Below are 22,779 nucleotides of genomic sequence, written 5' to 3'. Positions count from 1 at the left end.
GACTGATGGCATTTTTACTAGGATTAAATGTTAGGAATTGTGAAAAACGGAGTTTAAATGTATTTGGCTAAGGTGTATGTAAACTTCCGACTTCAACTGCATATATATATATATATATATATTTTAAATAAAGTTTATCCCCTTTTCTCCCCAATTTTTCATGGTATCCAATCGCTAGTAATTACTATCTTGTCTCATCGCTACAACTCCCATACGGGCTCGGGAGAGACGAAGGTCGAAAGCCACGCATCCTCCGAAGCACAACCCAACCAAGCCGCACTGCTTCTTAACACAGCGCGCCTCCAACCCGGAAGCCAGCCGCACCAATATGTCGGAGGAAACACCGTGCACCTGGCCCCCTTGGTTAGCGCGCACTGCACCCGGCCCGCCACAGGAGTCGCTGGAGCGCGATGAGACAAGGATATCCCTACCGGCCAAACCCTCCCTAACCCGGACGATGCTAAGCCAATTGTGCATCGCCCCACGGACCTCCCGGTCACAGCCGGCTGCGACAGAGCCTGGGCGCGAACCCAGAGACTCTGGTGGCGCAGCTAGCACTGCGATGCAGTGCCCTAGACCACTGCGCCACCCGGGAGAACTGCATATATTTTAACTATTTATTTAGATGGGTGACATTATCTGCCAAAGTAACAGCCCTGTAGACAAAGAAGAGATCTCCAGTAGGTACCAAAACATTTAAAGGACACTTTCTCAAAAGTGAGGTTACAAGTTTATCATCCTTCAAAGCAGAATTACTTTCCCATTGTATCTCAACTGTAGTGTATGATATACCATTTTCTAGCCCTGAGTATCTACCATCATCCAATGTTTCTTTTTTACTTAACTAGGCAAGTCAGTTAAGAACAAGTTCTTATTTTCAATGACAGCCTAGGAACAGTGGGTTAACTGCCTTATTCAGGGGCAGAACAACAGATTGTTTCCTTGTCAGCTGGGGGATTCGATCTTGCAACATTTTGGTTACAAGTCCAACACTAACCATTAGGTTACCTATTATCCAATGTAAAAAACACCATTGCAAATTTTGCTACATAATACAGAATCGAGCCGGTCGGTCACATTTGACTGTGTAAAACCTAGCAGTACTACTGATTTCTCCGAGATTGAGGCAGATACACTTGAAGTCGGAAGTTTCCAAAACTCTATATATCCAATTACTGAAAATGGATATGTAGTGTTTTGCAATGAAACTGATCTTATGTTTCCCCATCTGAGCTCAGAGTAGATGAGAGATGTAATGTTTGTCTCTGTTGTGTTGAAGCCCAATCAAGCAGGAGAGACCAGCCTCCCCTGTACCCAGCTGTGTGTCCATGAAGAGGCAGTGGTCTATGGAATCTCCTATACTGTTTAGAGAGGGAGACGTTTCTACTGAACAAAGGTAAGAAGAACTCATGGTTCATGGTCAGTGAGTTAAACAACACTGTCTCTAGTCATTTCTCATTTCTCATCTCCCATTTTACCATTTCTTTTTGTTGTTTTCATAATCCATAGGCTAATCCTTTTGTCCATTTCATAGTCCTAAAACAATATTAAACAAACACAACATTCCCTCCCTGTGTGTGTTTGTACTACCTGGATGAGGAGATGTAATCTCATGTTTTGTCCACAGAAACCAACAGGAGAGATCAGAGTCAGAGATTCTCAGTGGTCAGTCTTCCCAGAGTCATCAAACAGACCTGGCCTCCATATTCAATGTATGTGGTCCTGTTATGTACATTTGTTTTTGTTTACCTCAAGTAAAGTTGGTCTGTCAATCATTCCTTAATGTGTTAATGAGAAAGCATTTCTTCTCTTGCATAACTTATTTACTTGATTTATTTCAGTTGCTTGAAGAGAATATTATGACATTTGTGAAGAACGAGCTGAAGATGTTCAAGAGGATTCTTAGTCCAGAACTCCCAGAAGGCTTTGAGAGTCAGAAGCAGGATAAGGAAGTGGTGAACGCTGAAGATGAGAAGCATGAGAGCAGTGCCAGAGAGGGGGCTCTGAAGATCACACTGCACGTCCTGAGGAAAATGAACCAGAAGGAGCTTGCTTTACACACTGGAGAAATGTAAGATCTGTCTGCCTCATGTTGAATGATGTTTTATAACATTTTAAAGCTGTAGCTAAAGTACAGCTAAAGTAGCTGTATAACTCAATGATATTGTAACAGCCTTAACACAACACCTAATGACCTCGTCAAGTAGCAGCAGGGATGTGTTGTGGTGATTAATTTAGAGGGGGAGGGAGGGAGGGAGGCAGTTAGGGAGGGAGGGGGAGAGAGAATTATAATACCGTCAATAATACCAATAATAATGTGATCAGTCACACCAGTCTGTACAGTCGTGGCCAAACGTTTTGAGAATGACACAAATATTAATTTTCACAGAGTTTGCTGCCCCAGTTTGTATCATCCAATTTGCATATACTCCATAATGTTATGAAAAGTGATCAGATGAATTGCAATTAATTGCAAAGTCCCTCGTTGCCATGCAAATGAACTGATTCCCCCCAAAACATTTCCACTGCATTTCAGCCCTGCCACAAAAGGACCAGCTGACATCATGTCAGTGATTCTCTCATTAACCTTTCTAGGCCATGCCTTCCGATAGCGGAACCCCTGACAACATTCCGCTGAAAAGGCAGCGCAGGAAATTCAAAAACATTTTTTAGAAATGTGTAACTTTCACACATTAACAAGTCCAATACAGCAAATTACCCATCGTGTCCGATTTTAAAAAAAATGTTTTACAGCGAAACACAACATATGATTATGTTAGATCACTGCCAAGTCCAAAAAACACACAGCCATTTTCCCAGCCAAAGAGGGGAGTCACAAAAAGCAGAAATAGAGATAAAATTAATCACTAACCTTTGATGATCTTCATCAGATGACACTCATAGGACATCATGTTACACAATACATGTGTGTTTTGTTCGATAATGTGCATATTTATATCCCAAAATCTCAGTTTACATTGGCGCCATGTTCAGAAATGCCTCCAAAATATCCAGAGAAATTGCAGAGAGCCACATCTAATAACAGAAATACTCATCATACACTTTGATGAAAGATACATGTTTTACATAGCATTAAAGATACACTTGTTATTAATGCAACCGCTGTGTCAGATTTAAAAAAAACTTTACGGAAAAAGCACACCATGCAATAATCTGAGATGGTGCTCAAACATAAACAACATTTCTCCGCCATGTTGGAGTCAACAGAAATACGCAATTACATCATAAATATTCCCTTACCTTTGATGATCTTCATCAGAATGCACTCCCAGGAATCCTAGTTCCACAATAAATTTTGTTTTGTTCGATAATGTCCGGTATTTATGTCCAAGTAGCTACTTTTGCTAGCACCTTTAGTACACATGTCCAAACGCTCGCGCAGGTCCTGGCGAACTCGGACGAAAACTTAAAAAAGTTATATTACAGGTCGAATAAACTTGTCAAACTAAGTAGAGAAACAATCTTCAGGATGTTGTTATCATAAATATGCAATAACGTTCCAACCGGAGCATACCTTTGTGTCTACAGAAGTACTGGAACGCAAGTCGATATCATGTGGAATGCGCGTGAACAGGAACTGGCACTCTGCCAGACCACTGACTGAAACAGCTCCCATCCGGCCCCACATTACACTAGAAGCTTCATTCAACGTTCTACAGACTGTTGACATCAAATCAAATGTATTTATATAGCCCTTTGTACATCAGCTGATATCTCAAAGTGCTGTACAGAAACCCAGCATAAAACCCCAAACAGCAAGCAATGCAGGTGTAGAAGCACGGTGGCTAGGAAAAACTCCCTAGAAAGGCCAAAACCTAGGAAGAAGCCTAGAGAGGAATCAGGCTATGAGGGGTGGCCAGTCCTATTCTGGCTGTCACGGGTAAAGATTATAACAGAACATGGCCAAGATGTTCAAATGTTCATAAATGACCAGCATGGTCAAATAATAATCATAGTAGTTGTTGAGGGTGTAGCAAGTCAGCACCTCAGGAGTAAATGTCAGTTGGCTTTTCATAGCCGATCATTAAGAGTATCTCTACCGCTCCTGCGGTCTCTAGAGAGTTGAAAACAGCAGGTCTGGGACAGGTAACACGTCCGGTGGACAGGTCAGGGTTCAGTTGAAACTGGAACAGCAGCAAGGCCAGGTGGACTGGGGACAGCAAGGAGTCATCATGCCAGGTAGTCCTGACGCATGGTCCTAGGGCTCGGGTCCTCCGAGAGAGAGAAAGAAAGAGAAGGAGAGAATTAGAGAGAGCATACTTAAATTCACACAGGACACCGGATAAGACTGGAGAAGTACTCCAGATATAACAAACTGACCATAGCCCCCCGACACATAAACTACTGCAGCATAAATACTGGAGGCTGAGACAGGAAGGGTCAGGAGACACTGTGGCCCCATCCGATGATACCCCCGGACAGGGCCAAACAGGAAGGATATAACCCCACCCACTTTGCCAAAGCACAGCCCCCACACCACTAGAGGGATATCTTCAACCACCAACCTACCATCCTGAGACAAGGCCGAGTATAGCCCACAAAGATCTCCGCCACGGCACAAACCAAGGGGGGGCGCCAACCCAGACAGGAAGATCACGTCAGTGACTCAACCCACACAAGTGACGCACCCCTCCTAGGGACGGCATGAAAGAGCACCAGTAAGCCAGTGACTCAGCCCCTGTAATAGGGTTAGAGGCAGAGAATCCCAGTGGAGAGAGGGGAACTGGCCAGGCAGAGACAGCAAGGGCGGTTCGTTGCTCCAGAGCCTTTCCGTTCACCTTCACACTCCTGGGCCAGACTACACTCAATCATATGACCTACTGAAGAGATAAGTCTTCAGTAAAGACGTAAAGGTTGATACCGAGTCTGCGTCTCTCACAGTAGGCAGACCATTCCATAAAAATGGAGATCTATAGGAGAAAGCCCTGCCTCCAGCTGTTTGCTTAGAAATTCTAGGGACAATTAGGAGGCCTGCGTCTTGTGACCGTAGCGTACATGTAGGTATGTACTGCAGGATCAACTCGGAAAGATAGGTAGGAGCAAGCCCATGTAACGCTTTGTAGGTTAACAGTAAAACCTTGAAATCAGCCCTTGCCTTAACAGGAAGCCAGTGTAGGGAAGCTAGCACTGGAGAAATATGATCAATTTTTTTGGTTCTAGTCAGGATTCTAGCAGCCGTATTTAGCACTAACTGAAGTGTATTTAGTGCTTTATCCGGGTAGCCGGAAAGTAGAGCATTGCAGTAGTCTAACCTAGAAGTAACAAAAGCATGGATTAATTTTTCTGCATCATTTTTGGACAGAAAATTTCTGATTTTTGCAATTTTACGTAGATGGAAAAGGCTGTCCTTGAAACAGTCTTGATATGTTCGTCAAAAGAGAGATCAGGGTCCAGAGTAACGCCGAGGTCCTTCACAGTTTTATTTGAGACGACTTTACAACCATCAAGATTTATTGTCATATTCAACAGAAGATATCTTTGTTTCTTGGGACCTAGAACAAGCATCTCTGTTTTGTCCGAGTTTTACTCTACCGCTTCTCTCTCCCGGATCCGGGATCCTAATATAGATCCTAATATAGAATTATATTAGCTTACCACAATAGCCAAACACACAAACACATTTATTCACCGCAAAACCAGCAAAAGATATAAAATGAATCACTAACCTTTGGACAACTTCATCAGATGACTGTCTTATAACATCATGTTATACAATACAATTATGTTTTGTTCGAAAATGTGCATATTTATAGCTATAAATCCTGGTTATACATTGTGAATACGTAGCATCGATTCATCAGAATCTCCGGAGATATTTTGGACACTCACCTAATCTGACCAAAGAACTCATCAAAAATACTTTACATAAAAATACTTGTTGTATGGCAAATGAAAGATACACTTGTTCTTAATGCAACCGCTGTATTAGATTTTTAAAAATACATTTACCATAACATACAGCTTGCGTTATTGCGAGACAGCGCTCACCAAAACGGCGGAGAATAGGACTCAACATATTACACAGAAATACGAAATAACATCATAAATGTTTTCTTACTTTTGCTGAGCTTCCATCAGAATGTTGTACAAGGAGTCCTTGGTCCAGAATAAATCGTTGTTTGGTTTTATAATGTCCATTTCTTCTGTCGAATTCGCGCCACAATGCTAGCCAAGGTTGCTAACATTCCCATCCTCTCTTGACGCAAAGAACGGAAAACTCCAAAAGTCCCAATAAACGTTGAATAAACTGATAAAACTCGGTTGAAAAAACCTACTTTATGATGTTATTATCACATGTATCAAATAAAATCAGAGCCGGAGATATTCGCCGTGTAAACCGAACGCTTTTCAGAAGACAGTGTCGAGCTCCGCCGCGCGCCTTAGAAGACAAAGAAAATTCCAGACCTGCCACGCCAAAAGCTCTCATTCGACCTCAGATCAAGCTAGACACCCCATTCCACCTTCCACTGCCTGTTGACATCTAGTGGAAGGCGTATGAAGTGCATGCATATTGATAAATAAAAGCCAGTTGAATAGGCAGGCCCTGAAACAGAGCCTCGTTTTCAGATTTTTCACTTCCTGTATATAAGTTTGCTGCAAAATGAGTTCTGTTTTACTCACAGATATAATTCAAACAGGTTTAGAAACTTCGGAGTGTTTTCCATCCAATAGTAATAATAATATGCATATTGTATGATCTAGAAAAGAGTACGAGGCCGTTTCATTTGGGCACGATTTTTTCCAAAGTGAAAACAGCGCCCCCGTATTGACAAGAAGTTTAAAAGTAGAATATTTTTCAGCCATCCACTTCCTTATGTCTGAAACACAGGCTTCTAGCGAGGGCAATTTTGGGGCTTCACCATGTTTCATTGAAATGTACAGCTGTGTGTCATCCGCATAGCAGTGAAAGTTAACATTATGTTTTCGAATGACATCCCCAAGAGGTAAAATATATAGTGAAAACAATAGTGGTCCTAAAACGGAACCTTGAGGAACACCGAAATGTACAGTTGATTTGTCAGAGGACAAACCATTCACAGAGACAAACTGATATCTTTCCGACAGATAAGATCTAAACCAGGCCAGAACTTGTCCGTGTAGACCAATTTGGGCTTCCAATCTCGCCAAAAGAATGTGGTGATCGATGGTATCAAAAGCAGCACTAAGGTCTAGGAGCACGAGAACAGATGCAGAGCCTCGGTCTGACGCCATTAAAAGCTCATTTACCACCTTCACAAGTGCAGTCTCAGTGCTATGATGGGGTCTAAAACCAGACTGAAGCATTTCGTATACATTGTTCGTATACATTGTTTGACATCTAGTGGAAGGCGTAGGAAGTGCAAACAGATTCATATCCTACAGTGTTTTCAATAGGCGATGAGTTGAAAATCGACTAGCCTCAGAATATCCACTTCCTGTTTGGAAGTTTGCCTGCCATATGAGTTCTGTTATACTCACAGACATCATTTAAACAGTTTTAGAAACTTCAGACTGTTTTCTATCAAATAGTAATAATAATATGCATATATTAGCATCTGGGACAGAGTAGGAGGCAGTTCACTCTGGGCACGCTATTCATCCAAAGTGAAAATGCTGCCCCCTATCCCTAAAAAGTTTTAACACCGGTGTGAGAGTTGACAAGGACAAGGCTGGAGATCACTCTGTCATGCTGATTGAGTTTGAATAACAGACTGGAAGCTTCAAAAGGAGGGTGGTGCTTGGAATCATTGTTCTTCCTCTGTCAGCTATGGTTACCTGCAAGGAAACATATGCTGTCATCATTGCTTTGCACAAAAATGTCTTCAAAGGCAAGGATATTGCTGCCAGTAAGATTGCACCTAAATCAACCATTTATCGGATCATCAAGAACTTCAAGGAAAGCGGTTCAATTGTTGTGAAGAAGGCTTCAGGGCGTCCAGCAAGCGTCAGGACCGTCTCCTAAAGTTCATTCAGCTGCGGGATCAGGTCCCACCAGTACAAAGCTTGCTCAGGAATGGCAGCAGGCAGGTGTGAGTGCATCTGCATACACAGTGAGGTGAAGACTTTTGACACCAGGATGGCCTGGTGTCAAGAAGGGCAGCAAAGATGCCAGGGAAAGATGCCACAGAAAAACATCAGGGACAGACTGATATTCTGCAAAAGGTACAGGGATTGGACTGCTGAGGACTGGGGTAAAGTCATTTTCTCTGATGAATCCCCTATCCGTATCTTTGGGGCATCCGGAAAAAAGCTTGTCCGGAGAAGACAAGGTGAGCGCTACCATCAGTCCTGTGTCATGCCAACAGTAAAGCATCCTGAGACCATTCTTGTGTGGGGTTGCTTCTCAGCCAAGGGAGTGGACTCACTCACAATTTTGCCTAAGAACACAGCCATGAACAAATAATGGTACCAACACATCCTCCAAGAGCAACTTCTCCCAACCATCCAGGAACAGTTTGGTGATGAACAATGCCTTTTCCATCATGATGGAGCACCTTGCCATAAGGCAAAAGTGATAACTAAGTGGCTCGGGGAACAAAACATCGATATTTTGGGTCCATGGCTAGGAAACTCTCCAGACCTTAATCCCATTGAAAACGTGTGGTCAATCCTCAAGAGGCGGGTGGACAAACAAAAACCCACAAATTCTGACAAACTCCAAGCATTGACTTTGCAAGAACGGGCTGCCATCAGTCAGGATGTGGCCCAGAAGTTAATTGACACCATGCCAGGGCGGATTGCAGAGGTCTTGAAAAAGAAGGGTCAACACTGCAAATATTGACTCTTTGCATCAACTTCATGTAATTGTCAATAAAAGCCTTTGACACGTATGAAATGCTTGTAATTATACTTCAGTATTCCATAGTAACATATGACAAAAATATCTAAAGAAATTGAAGCAGCAAACTTTGTGGAAACTAATATTTGTGTCATTCTCAAAACTTTTGTCCAAAACTGTCGTACATTATGAAAACATTTGCACAATTATAGAGTCAGTTAAGGGAAGAAATTATTATAATTTGAACATTTTTAACAGTCATACAATACTGTAGGCATTAAAACAGACATAATATTACTATCCTCTGTGTTATTTCTAGATTCAGATGAACTTGCTGTGATTTGCCAACGTGAACTCAAATCTAATCTAAAGAAGAAGTTTCAATGTGTATTTGAGGGGATCGCTAAAGAAGGAAACCCAACACTTCTCAATAAGATCTACACAGAGCTCTACATCACAGAGGGTGGAACAGGAGAGGTCAATAATGAACATGAGCTGAGACAGATTGAGACAACAACCAGGACAAGAGCAAGACCAGAGACTCCAATCAAATGTAAAGACATCTTCAATCCCTTAACTGGACAAGACAAACGTATCAGAACTGTGCTGACAAAGGGAGTTGCGGGCATTGGAAAAACAGTCTCTGTGCAGAAGTTCATTCTGGATTGGGCTGAAGGAAAAGCAAATCAGGATGTCCAATTTGTATTTTCATTCCCTTTTCGGGAGCTGAATTTGATGAAAGAGGACAAACACACTTTCATTGAACTTCTCAATCACTTTTCAATGGAAACCAAACAATCAGGAATCTCCATCTACAACAAGCACAACGTTCTGTTCATCTTTGATGGTCTGGATGAATGCCGACTGCCTCTAGACTTCCAGAAGAACAAGATCTGTTGGGACGTCACAGAGTCAACCTCAGTGGATGTTCTGCTGACAAATCTCATCAAGGGAAATCTGCTTCCCTCTGCTCTCATCTGGATAACTACCCGACCTGCAGCAGCCAATAAGATCCCTTCAGGGTGTGTTGACCAGGTAACAGAGGTACGAGGGTTCAATGACCAACAGAAGGAGGAGTACTTCAGGAAGAGATTCAGTGATGAGGACCTGGCCAACAGAATCATCTCACACATAAAGACATCAAGGAGCCTCCACATCATGTGCCACATTCCAGTCTTCTGTTGGATTTCTGCAACAGTCCTTGAACACATGCTGAAACACGAGAGAGAAGAGATGCCCAAGACTCTGACTGAGATGTACACACACCTTGTGGTGTTTCACACCAAACAGAAGAATGAAAAGTATCTTGGGAAAGAAGAGACAGGTCCACACTGGAATAAAGAGAGCATTATGTCACTGGGAAAACTGGCTTTTCAACAGCTTGTGAGGGGCAATCTGATTTTCTATGAAGAAGACCTGAAAGAGGCTGGCATTGATGTCAGTGAAGCATCAGTGTACTCAGGATTATGCACACAGCTCTTTAAAGAGGAATGTGTGCTGTACCAGAACAAGGTGTACTGCTTTGTTCATCTGAGCATTCAGGAGTTTCTGGCTGCTGTATATCTGTTTCTCTCATTCATCAACAACAATGAGAATCTAATGGACAAACTGCAAACAAAAGACGAGCCTGAAGTTACTTTCTACAAGAGTGCTGTGGATAAAGCCTTACAAAGTGAGACGGGAAACCTGGACCTGTTCCTCCGCTTCCTTCTGGGCCTCTCAATGGAGTCCAATCAGAAGCACTTACGAGGTCTACTGACAAAGACAAGAAGCAGCTCACAGAGCCATGAAGAAACAGTGAAGTACATCAAGGAGAAGATCGGGGAAAATCCCTCTCCAGAGAGGAGCATCAATCTGTTCCACTGTCTGAATGAACTGAATGACCATTCTCTAGTGGAGGAGATCCAAAGCTACCTGAGGTCAGGAAGTCTCTCAAAACCCAACCTGTCACCTGCACAGTGGTCAGCTCTGGTCTTTGTTTTGCTGACTTCAGAAAAGGAGCTGGATGTGTTTGACCTGAAGAAATACTCCAGATCAGAGGAAGGTCTTCTGAGGCTGCTGCCAGTGGTCAAAGCCTCCAGAGCTGCTCTGTGAGTAAATAAAATGACATGTAAAAACTAATCATCAGGAAGCAATATTCAGTTTACAGACAAATGTGTATTAAAATATGTATATAATATACATTTGAATAACATATTGAATAAATGCATTGATTTTTACATTCGTATAACATTATGACCATACAATTCTAGGAGACTGAAGATGAATCTATATGTTGTTTGAGAGAATAAACCAATAAACCATGCATCTGCCGTTGTCCTTCTACACTACTCGTGAAATCAACAGTGTGTTTGTGAAGTCATGATGATCTCTTTGCAGGCTGTCAGGCTGTGGAGTCACAGAGGAAGGCTGTGCTTCTCTTGTCTCAGTTCTGAAGCCAAATTCCTCACACCTGAGAAAGCTGGATTTGAGTAACAATGACCTGAAGGATTCAGGAGTGAAGCTGCTCTCTGATGGACTGGGGAATCCCCACTGTAAACTGGAGACTCTGAGGTCAGTATTCCTGTAGTTGGTCAACAAGTGATAACTGTTCACCAGATCTACATGTGTTTACCAGACACACATAGTCCACAACATATGTGTTTGGACAGTGAAGCTTACAGTTTAAAACTTGGTGCTGTAAATGAAAACACTTTCTGTACATTGTTCTCCCATTTGAAGAAGTCTTAATTATTTGGACAAATTCACTTATATTGTATTAAAGTAGTCATAAATGTAGTATTTGGTTTCATATTCCATGCCTGCAGTGATAACATCAAGCTTGTTATTCTACTAACTTGTTCAATGCATTTGCAGTTTGTTTTGGTTTTTCCCAATAGAAACGGAATGGTGAATAATGTCTTGTCATTCTGGAGCCACTTGTATTGTCAGTAAGAATAGAATATGTTTCTGAACACTACTACGTTCATGTGGATGCTACCATGATTATGAATAATCAGGAATGAATCGAGAATGATGATGAATGACAAAGTTATAGAGGCACAACGATCATAAAAAATGCTAGCCTCCCCTGTTATTGGTAATGTTGAGAAGTTAGCATGTTTTGTTGTAGCCTCTGTTATTGGTAATGGTGAGAGGTTAGCATGTTTTGTTGTAGCCTCTGTTATTGGTAATGGTGAGAGGTTAGCATGTTTTGTTGTAGCCTGTTATTGGTAATGGTGAGAGGTTAGCATGTTTTGTTATAGCCTCTGTAACTTTCTCACTCATCATTTTTCATGATTAATTTATGATTTGTATTAGTTCTGGCATCATCAGGATTCATTTAGTAGTGTTTAGAAACATGTTATCTAATCACTTAGACATAAGATTCATCCAGTCATCATCCACCATTCAGTTACTATTGGGCAAAACATAACCCAAACATAACCCAAAACACAACCAAATGCAAATGCAACCAACGAGTTTTGGAACAAATACAAAATGTTTGACTACTTTAATACAATTGGTAAAAATACTTTTGACTTCTTCAAATGGAGGGACTGGATATACAAAGTGATTTCATTTCCAATCTTAGCTTTACTGTTAAAATAGATATTGTTTGGACTGTGTGTTAAGTTCATGTTTTAAGTATCCCTATCTTTCTGTTACTACGGTGATATCACTCTGTTATTAGCACGCCTGGGAGTCTCACTGTTGATGGACCTGGCCTGAGTGCCATGGCAACCATGTATTGTGGAAATACGGTTTAGTAAACGTTGTTCAACTGGAACATAGTCGTTGTGTCATTTTAAGTTAAAACCTGTCTAGGACAGGGGTTCCGCTAGCGGAACTCCTCTCACATTCCACTGAAAAGGCAGCGCGCGAAATTCAAAATATATTTTTTAGAAATATTTAACTTTCACACATTAACAAGTCCAATACAGCAAATGAAAGATAAACATCTTGTGAATCCAGCCAACATGTCCGGTTTTTAAATGTTTTACAGCGAAAACACCACGTATATTTATGTTAGCTCACCACCAAATACAAAAAAGCACAGACATTTCTTTCACAGCACAGGTAGCTTGCACAAAACCAGCCAAACTAACCAAGAACCAACCAAACTAACCAAGAAACAACTTCATCAGATGACAGTCTTATAACATGTTATACAATAAATCTATGTTTTGTTCGAAAAATGTGCATATTTCAGGTATAAATCATAGTTTTACATTGCAGCTACCATCACAAATAGCACCGAAGCAGCCAGAATAGTTACAGAGAGCAACGTGAAATTCCTAAATACTCATCATAAAACATTTCTGAAAAATACATGGTGTACAGCAAATGAAAGACAAACATCTTGTGGATCCAGCCAATATTTCCGATTTTTTAAGTGTTTTACAGCGAAAACACAATATAGCATTATATTAGCTTACCACAATAGCCAAAAACACAACCCATTTATCAGCAGCAAAAGTTAGCGATCGCAAAAAAACAGCAAAAGATATATAATTTTTCACTAACCTTGACAAGCTTCATCAGATGACAGTCCTATAACATCAGGTTATACAATACACTTACGTTTTGTTCGAAAATGTGCATATTTAGAGCTGAAATCCGTGGTTATACATTGTGAAAACGAAGCAACTTTTTTCCAGAATCTCCGGATATATTTCTGACACTCACCTATTCTGACCAAATAACTCATCATAAACTTTACTAAAAAATGCATGTTGTACAGCAAATGATAGATACACTAGTTCTTAATGCAATCGCCGTGTTAGAATTCTAAAAATAACTTTGGTACGACATACAGCTTACGTTATAGCGAGACAGCGCCCAAAATCAGGGCGGAAAATAATACTAAACATTTTCGACAGAAATACGAAATAACATCATAAATGGGTCCTACTTTTGCTGAGCTTCCATCAGAATCTTGTACAAGGGGTCCTTTGTCCAGAATAATCGTTGTTTGGATTTAGAATGTCCTCTTCGTCTGTCGAATTAGCAAACAAAGCTAGCCAAGTGGTGCGAAGCTGTCCATCGTCACCAAACGCAGAGAACGGAACACGCCAAAACTCCCGATAAACTTTCAATAATCTGATAAAACTATATTGAAAAAACATACTTTACGATGATATTATCACATTTATCAAATAAAATCAAAGCCGGAGATATTAGCCGTCTATAACGAAAGCTTTTCAGAAGGCAATCCAGAGTTCCTTCCCGCGCCTTGCTGAACAAAGGAAATTGGGGTCATGTCATTGCAAGAGCTCTCTTTTGACCTCAGATAAAGCTAGACACCCCATTCCACCTCTCACTGCCTATTGACATCTAGTGGAAGGCGTATGAAGTGCATGTATAGCCATAGATTTCAAGCAAATGAATAGGGAGGCCCTGGAACAGAGCCTCGATTTCAGATTTTTCACTTTCTGACAGGAAGTTTGCTGCAAAATGAGTTCTGTTTTACTCACAGATATAATTCAAACGGTTTTAGAAACTTGAGAGTGTTTTCGATCCAATAGTAATAATAATATGCATAGTGTACGAGCAAGAATAGAGTACGAGGCCGTTTAAATTGGGCACGATTTTTTCCCAAAGTGAAAACAGCGCCCTCTATCCCAAACAGGTTAACATTGGTAGCAGAGGATGGCTAATAACTACAATGTGCCACCTCGCTTCGACTAGAAGAGATTGTATGAAAGTTGGAAAAATTAACTTGGAATCTGGACACTGGTTACTAATCTGGACACCGGTTACTAATCTGGACACTGGTTACTAATCTGGACACTAGTTACTAATCTGGACGTGAAAAAGCACTTGAGTGGTATTATCGCTGGAAGGAAGAGCGAGAGATACAGCACTGGAAATATCCATGGAGGATTTGAACAAGGATGACGGTATGGGAACTTTGATCAGAGCACTGGATTCTGTGTTTCTTAAAGAAGAGAAAGGCCGTGCCTACGAGGCATATTCAAACTGTTACAATGTTACTAGAGATATTTCGGTTAATTGATTAAAATAATTGATTTCGAACAGAGGTACAATAGGATGCGCAAGTACGACATGGTTCTCCTGGATGCAGTGTTAGCTTTCAAGTTGCTAGATACTGCCTGTCTGGATGGTAGAGACATGGTTTTCCTGGATGCAGTGTTAGCTTTCAAGTTGCTAGATACTGTCTGTCTGGATGGTAGAGACATGGTTCTCCTGGATGCAGTGTTAGCTTTCAAGTTGCTAGATACTGCCTGTCTGGATGGTAGAGACATGGTTTTCCTGGATGCAGTGTTAGCTTTCAAGTTGCTAGATACTGCCTGTCTAGATGGTAGAGACATGGTTTTCCTGGATGCAGTGTTAGCTTTCAAGTTGCTAGATACTGCCTGTCTAGATGGTAGAGACATGGTTCTCCTGGATGCAGTGTTAGCTTTCAAGTTGCTAGATACTGTCTGTCTGGATGGTAGAGACATGGTTCTCCTGGATGCAGTGTTAGCTTTCAAGTTGCTAGATACTGTCAGTCTGGATGGTAGAGACATGGTTCTCCTGGATGCAGTGTTAGCTTTCAAGTTGCTAGATACTGTCTGTCTGGATGGTAGAGACATGGTTCTCCTGGATACAGTGTTAGCTTTCAAGTTGCTAGATACTGCCTGTCTGGATGGTAGGGAGCAACAGTTGGCTTTGACTGTGTTGACTTTTGCATCAATGAAGTTGGCACAAAAAATAATTTGGGGTGAAAAGACGTCTGTCGCACCTATGCAAGTGAGTGACGCAGCATATTACACTGAGCAGCAGAGAAAAGGCTCCAACAGGTCACGTTATCAAGACAACCAGAAGAGGGCGCCATTGCCCGGTACAAATCCACTGGACAGGTATGGAAGGAGATCAACATGTGCTATTTGTCAAAGCACCACTGGGTTAAAGACTGTCCTCATAAAAATGATCAAGTTAAACTAACAGAGGAAAATATAAACACAGAGATTGAGCAACATTACATAAAAGGAATCTGCATCTGATACTGAGATCTTTATAGTTGAATCCTTAGGATCTGCTATGATTGATACTGCATGTACACGCACAGTGTGTGGTGAAAAATGGCTTGATAGCTGTGTCAGTGAACTAAATATCAAAGAAGTACAAAATATGATTGACACACCAAACAACAGAGCTTTCAAATTTCGAAATGGGAGAACCGTCCATTCTACCAAGAGAGTCAAGATACCAGAAAACATTGGTCAGACTAAGTGTCACGTTGAAACAGAGGTGGTCCCTACAGATATCCACTTACTATTAAGCAAAGCTTCCCTCAAGAAGGCAGGGGCTGTACTAGACATACATTTTTTTATGTTTCAACAACTAGTGACCCTTGAACTTACTACCTCAGGCCACTATTGTGTAAACATTTTAGACAAAGACATTACACAGAGTCCATGTAAAAATGAGATTCTGATGGACACAGAGCACATGGAGATTCTGACAGCACAGAGTCCATGAACACAAAGGAAAAACACAAAGTATTGTTAACTTCACAAACAGTTTGGACATGCTACAGTTGACAGACGTCAGAAATGACTCAGCAGTTCTGGGAATAATGATAAGATTATTTCCATTCTACAGCAGATAGTTAACAGTGGTGAGACATTCCAGAAATACAGCAAACCAGCGGTTTCCCACTGGGTTCCAAGTACAATGAAACAGTAGCTGTATATCTACATGAGCCTGGACCAAGTGTGTGCTATCTTCACATAATCCACCACTTCACACGCTTCAGTGCTGGAAGCATTGTGAATACAAAGAAACACAGTGAAATGGTCAAGCACTTCATTCATTCCTGGATAAGTGTGCATGGCCCGCCCCAGAAATTGTACAGTGACAATGGAGGAGAATTCAATAATAATGAAATAAGAGAAATGGCAGAGAAATTCAACATGGAAGTAAAGACAACTGCTGCATACAGTCCATGGAGCAATGGACTTCTGGAGAGACGCAATCAAACGGTAATACTGTTGAGGGTTCAAATGAGGAACACGTTCAACAATAGCCACATGTGTTAAATACATGGACAGAGAAAGTGGTATTCCACACACAGCAACCGTCATTGGACAAGCAGGAAAAACCAAAGGAAGAGATCAGAACTGGTCCAACTTGCAGTACTCTGAACCAGTTACACTTTCTGGTACAACAGGGTCAGCTGACCTGTCACTTATCAGATTTCAACCAATGGAAAATCGCGAAAAACAGAATGACATTCAAAATGGTGATGTACTTGAAACAAAGGACGTGTCATTTGACTCAGCTAAACTAGATGAGCTCAGTAATTGGAGGAAAAATTGAGTGTTTGAGGAAGTCAAAGACATTGGCCAAAAATGTGTCTCAACAAGGTGGGTGTGTACCCTTAAAGAACTGGAATAGTGCCAAAACCACGTTGTGGTGGAATTATTGTAATCAAAATGAGAGGCTTTAAAGATTTCTTCAAAACAATTCAACTTTATTATTTAATTAGTGCAGTAATGGAGCTGGTCAGTAATCACCCCTGGAGGGGATCACTGAGAACTCAACCAGCTGGTTTACTGTCTGTAAACCACCGTACCTTCTCCGCTGTGCAATCCGGTTTCCGAGCCGGTCACGGGTGCACCTCAGCCACGCTCAAGGTACTAAACGATGTCATAACCGCCATCGATAAAAGACATTACTGTGCAGCCGTCTTCATCGACCTGGCCAAGGCTTTCGACTCTGTCAATCACCATATTCTTATCGGCAGACTCAGTAGCCTCGGTTTTTCTAATGACTGCCTTGCCTGGTTCACCAACTACTTTGCAGACAGAGTTCAGTGTGTCAAATCGGAGGGCATGTTGTCCGGTCCTCTGGCAGTCTCTATGGGGGTACCACAGGGTTCAATTCTCGGGCCGACTCTTTTCTCTGTATACATCAATGATGTTGCTCTTGCTGCGGGCGATTCCCTGATCCACCTCTATGCAGACGACACCATTCTGTACACTTCCGGCCCTTCCTTGGACACTGTGCTATCTAACCTCCAAACGAGCTTCAATGCCATACAACACTCCTTCCGTGGCCTCCAACTGCTCTTAAACGCTCGCTGCCTGCACCCGCACGCCCGACTAGCATCACCACCCTGGACGGTTCCGACCTAGAATATGTGGACATCTATAAGTACCTAGGTGTCTGGCTAGACTGCAAACTCTCCTTCCAGACTCATATCAAACATCTCCAATCCAAAATCAAATCTAGAGTCGGCTTTCTATTCCGCAACAAAGCCTCCTTCACTCACGCCGCCAAACTTACCCTAGTAAAACTGACTATCCTACCGATCCTCGACTTCGGCGATGTCATCTACAAAATAGCTTCCAATACTCTACTCAGCAAACTGGATGCAGTCTATCACAGTGCCATCCGTTTTGTTACTAAAGCACCTTATACGACCCACCACTGCGACCTGTATGCCCTAGTCGGCTGGCCCTCGCTACATGTTCGTCGTCAGACCCACTGGCTCCAGGTCATCTACAAGGCTATGCTAGGTAAAGTGCCGCCTTATCTCAGTTCACTGGTCACGATGGCTACACCCACCCGTAGCACGCGCTCCAGCAGGTGTATCTCACTGATCATCCCTAAAGCCAAAACCTCATTTGGACGCCTTTCCTTCCAGTTCTCTGCTGCCTGCGACTGGAACGAATTGCAAAAATCTCTGAAGTTGGAGACTTTTATCTCCCTCAACAACTTTAAAAATCTGCTATCCGAGCAGCTAACCGATCGCTGCAGCTGTACATAGTCCATCTGTAAACTACCCACCCAATTTACCTACCTCACCCCCCATACTGCTTTTATTTATTTACTTTTCTGCTCTTTTGCTATTATTCCGCCATTAATTTCGGTGCGGTCTCGCTTTAACGCACGCTGTATGTCGTAGTAACGCTAATTTTAAAAATCTAACACAGCGGTTGCATTAAGAACTAATGTTTCTTTCATTTGCTGTCCAACCTGTATTTTTTAGTCAAGTTTATGATTAGTTACTGATTAGATTAGGTGCCTCTCCCAAGATTTCTCCCGACATTTTGTTGGCAGCTTGGCTACTATTCTCATTGTATAACCACGATTTGTGCCGCTAAATATGCACATTTTCGAACAAACTCTATATGTATTGTGTAATATGATGTTATAGGACTGTCATCTGAAGAAGTTTGAGAAGGTTAGTGAAAAAATTAATATCTTTTGCTGGTTTATTCGTTATCGCTATTGTTGGCTTGAATCAATGCTGTTGTGTGGTTGGCTATTGTAGTAAGCTAATATAATGCTATATTGTGTTTTCGCTGTAAAACACTTAAAAAATCTAAAAAATTGGCTGGATTCACAAGATCTTTGTCTTTCATTTGCTGTACGCTGTGTATTTTTCATAAATATTTCATGATGAGTATTTAGGTAATTCACGTTGGTCTCTGTAGTTATTCTAGTTTCTTTGGTGAGAGTTGTGATGGTGGCTGCAATGTAAAACTATGATTTATACCTGAAATATGCACATTTTCTAACAAAACATATGCTATACAATAAATATGTTATCAGACTGTCATCTGATGAAGTTGTTTCTTGGTTAGTGACTATTTATATCTTTATTTGGTCGAATTTGTGATAGCTACCTATGCAGGAAAAAATGGTGGGGAAAAAAAGTTGTGTCTTTTGCTATCGTAGTTAGCTAATAGAAATACATATTGTGTCTTCCCTGTAAAACATTTTAAAAATCAGAAATGATGGCTGGATTCACAAGATGTGTATCTTTCATCTGGTGTCTTGGACTTGTGATTTAATGATATTTAGATGCTAGTATTTACTTGTGGCGCTATGCTAGGCTATGCTAGTCAGCTTTTTTACTGATGAGGGTGCTCCCGGATCCGGGATTGTGACCAAGTAGAAGTTAAAGAAAAGTGAGAGATTGTTAAGTTCATGTTATAAGTATCCCTATATTTCTGTTACTATGGTGATATCACTCTGTTATTAGTACGCCTGGGAGTGTCAGTGTTGATGGACCTGGCCTGAGTGTCATGGTAACCATGTATTGTGGAAATACGGTTTAGTAAACGTTGTTCAACTGGAACATAGTCGTTGTGTCATTTTGAGTGAACACTGTTTACTCAATACAATCTAAATCTGATACCTCACTGTCTGTCTTCTGACTGATACTGCTTTTTAAACGGGTCTGGTCAGTCTACTCATATATTTGTACAATAAATGTACAAGCAATACTTTGATAATTTGTCATTTATAATAATGAGACATTCATTTATGAATATATATGGCAGGTTTCAGGACACTGATGTAACTGAATATGTTGAAAAATTATACTGCCTCTACTTTCACCACCAAAGAATAGCAGTGTGATATTAATATGACTTGACTCTTTGCAGGCTGTCAGGCTGTGGAGTCACAGAGGAAGGCTGTGCTTCTCTGGTCTCAGCTCTGAAGTCAAACCCCTCACACCTGAGAGAGCTGGATCTGAGTAACAATGACCTGAAGGATTCAGGAGTGAAGCTGCTCTCTGATGGACTGGGGAATCCCCACTGTAAACTGGAGACTCTGAGGTCAGTATTCCTGTAGTTGGTCAACAAGTGATAACTGTTCACCAGATCCACATGTGTTTACCAGGCACACATAGTCTACACCATATGTGTTTGGACAGTGAAGCTTACAGTTTTACATTTGGTGCTATGCTCCAGCATTTTGGATTTGCTATGTTTCATATTAGGAGACAGTACAGAATGTCACCTTTTATTTGAGGTTAATGGTGAGAGGTTAGCATGTTTTGTTGTAGCCTCTGTTATTGGTAATGGTGAGAGGTTAGCATGTTTTGTTGTAGCCTCTGTTATTGGTAATGGTGAGAGGTTAGCATGGTTTATTGTATCCTCTGTTATTGGTAATGGTGAGAGGTTAGCATGTTTAGTTGTAGCCTCTGTTATTGGTAATGGTGAGAGGTTAGCATGTTTTGTTGTAGCCTCTGTTAATGGTAATGGTGAGAGGTTAGCATGTTTTGTTGTAGCCTCTGTTACTTTCTCACTCATTATTATTCATGATTCATTCATTATCTTTCTCAATCATGGCATTATCAGGATTACTTTATTAGTGTTTAGAAACATGTTATCTACTCACTTAGAAAGAAAATTACTCAACACCAAAGAATTGCAGTGTGATTTTAATATGATTTGACTCGTTGCAGGCTGTCAGGCTGTGGAGTCACAGAGGAAGGCTGTGCTTCTCTGGTCTCAGCTCTGAGGTCAAACCCCTCACACCTGAGAGAGCTGGACCTGAGCTACAATCACCCAGGAGACTCAGGAGTCAGACTGCTCTCTGCTGGACTGGAGGATCCACACTGCAGACTGGAGAAACTCAAGTATGTAGAGGGTTTATGTCAATGTTCATATCAGACATGTTTGACTTATCAGGCTAGATAAGAAAAACATTCTTACCACCACTTGGACAAAGTATGTGTGTGTGTGTGTGTGTGTGTGTGTGTGTGTGTGTGTGTGTGTGTGTGTGTGTGTGTGTGTGTGTGTGTGTGTGTGTGTGTGTGTCTGTGTGTGTCTGTGTGTGAGTTCAGGTGTATCCCTCAATGACTGTCTGTTCTTCTGCTTACCGCTACAGTGTGGAACATGGTGGAGAGAACACAATGAAACCTGGGCTTAGAAAATGTGAGTGTTGACTGCTGTGAAGAATATTACTAAGAATACGTCTTAATTCAAGTTAAGTCAAAGTCAAAGACCACCATCATTACTTACTTGGTCATTTTAAATATCAGCTGTAGTTCTACAGAAGCAGAAATCAGGGACACCAAAGTTTACAAAGAGTTGCTTTGACAAAGTGTGTGTCTGTGTGTGTGTAGCGTTCGTGTTACACAAGAAATGCTTGTTTGTTTTCGTGTGTGTGTGTATGTGTGTTGCATCTTCGTGTTACATTAGAAATGTGTGTGTGTTCATGATGCATACAGGTGTGTGTGTGTGTGTGTGTGTGTGTGTGTGTGTGTGTGTGTGTGTGTGTGTGTGTGTGTGTGTGTGTGTGTGTGTGTGTGTGTGTGTGTGTGTGTGTAATTAATGGGAATAAGTGTGTTTTATATTACCATTCAGTATAACATATGATCATTCAACAAGTCTCAAGTTACCTTAACTTCTCCTTTTGATACCTAGAAGCATCTACATTTAATGAATTAGTGAAAAGTGAGTTAATATTCTAATGTGAATGATGATGATTTCTAATATTGTGTCTGGTTTCATCCATCAGATGTCTGTGATCTCACACTGGACCCAAACACAGTAAACAGACTCCTCTGTCTGTCTGAGGAGAACAGAAAGGTGACATGTAGGAGAGAGAAGCAGCCGTATCCTGATCACCCAGAGAGATTTCAGGACTGGGGACAGGTGCTGTGTAGAGAGGGTCTGACTGGGCGCTGTTACTGGGAGGTAGAGTGGAGTGGGAGAGGGGCTGTTATAGGAGTGACATATAAAGGAATCAGCAGGAGAGGAATGGGTGATGACTGTTGTCTTGGGTGTAATGACAAGTCTTGGAGTTTGATCTGCTCTGACAACAGTTACTCTGCCTGTCACAATAATAATCACACTACCATAGACGTCCCCTCCTCTAGCTCCCACAGAGTAGGAGTGTATCTGGACTGGCAAGCTGGCACTCTGTCCTTCTATAGAGCCTCCTCTGACACACTGACCCACCTGATTACATTCACCTCCACATTCACTGAGCCCCTCTATCCAGGGTTTGGGGTTTGTTTTGATGGCGACTCAGTGTCCCTGTAAATAATAACCTGACACACACACACACACACTGGACACACACACAGGACACACTCACACACACACACTGGACTGAAACACACTGGACACAAACACATACACAGGACACACACACAAACACTGGACTGAAACACACTCGACACACACACTGGACACACACACACACACACACACACACACATACTGGACACACACTGGACACACACACACACAGGACACACACTG

General features: G+C 41.6%; 1 pseudogene; it reads left to right on the top strand.

The window, feature by feature from the left end:
- The first annotated feature begins 1,831 nt into the window (after window positions 1-1,831).
- Window positions 1,832-21,537, top strand: LOC129853996 (NLR family CARD domain-containing protein 3-like; annotated as a pseudogene).
- The last annotated feature ends 1,242 nt before the right edge of the window (window positions 21,538-22,779 follow it).

The sequence above is a fragment of the Salvelinus fontinalis genome, chromosome 4 (genome assembly GCF_029448725.1).
Source record: "Salvelinus fontinalis isolate EN_2023a chromosome 4, ASM2944872v1, whole genome shotgun sequence".
Lineage (NCBI taxonomy): Eukaryota > Metazoa > Chordata > Actinopteri > Salmoniformes > Salmonidae > Salvelinus > Salvelinus fontinalis.
Note: the sequence above shows the minus strand (reverse complement) of the source record. Positions and strands in the feature narration are given on the sequence as shown.